At 52.7% G+C, this 678-nt stretch overlaps 1 non-coding gene across 1 annotated transcript; it reads left to right on the top strand.

Moving 5' to 3' along the window:
• The first annotated feature begins 233 nt into the window (after positions 1 to 233).
• On the top strand, positions 234 to 352 carry LOC119343825. The gene has a single exon (XR_005166289.1). It is a non-coding gene; the product is annotated as a 5S ribosomal RNA (ribosomal RNA).
• The last annotated feature ends 326 nt before the right edge of the window (positions 353 to 678 follow it).

Genomic DNA, 678 nt, shown 5'->3' with positions numbered 1-678 from the left:
TTTTATTATTTTGCACGAGTGCGGTAAGTCATAGCTGGGTGCTCACGATTCACGGGTCCAGCGTCGACGTTGTGGCGCGGCAAGCGTGCACTGGTGCGGTTGAGAGGGAGGGGTGGAAACCGCGTTAAACTCGTCTCCGTAGTTGAGAGGGAGCGGCCAAAGCAATGTACAATCGTCTTTGTAGTGGAGCTGGGAGGGGCAAGGATAAGGGACGAAGACCGGGGTAACATGTCGGATGCGATCATACCAGCACTAAAGCACCGGATCCCATCAGAACTCCGAAGTTAAGCGTGCTTGGGCGATAGTAGTACTAGGATGGGTGACCTCCTGGGAAGTCCTCGTGTTGCATTCTTTTTTTAATTTTTTTCGCGCCGCTTGCAAAACAAAACGCACGTGTAAGTAATATATTTACCGTGTTTTATTATTTTGCACGAGTGCGGTAAGTCATAGCTGGATGCTCACGATTCACGGGTCCAGCGTCGGCGTTGTGGCGCGGCAAGCGTGCACTGGTGCGGTTGAGAGGGAGGGGTGGAAACCGCGTTAAACTCGTCTCCGTAGTTGAGAGGGAGCGGCCAAAGCAATGTACAATCGTCTTTGTAGTGGAGCTGGGAGGGGCAAGGATAAGGGACGAAGACCGGGGTAACATGTCGGATGCGATCATACCAGCACTAAAGCACC

This window comes from Triticum dicoccoides, unplaced genomic scaffold (genome assembly GCF_002162155.2).
Source record: "Triticum dicoccoides isolate Atlit2015 ecotype Zavitan unplaced genomic scaffold, WEW_v2.0 scaffold142240, whole genome shotgun sequence".
Lineage (NCBI taxonomy): Eukaryota > Viridiplantae > Streptophyta > Magnoliopsida > Poales > Poaceae > Triticum > Triticum dicoccoides.
Note: the sequence above shows the minus strand (reverse complement) of the source record. Positions and strands in the feature narration are given on the sequence as shown.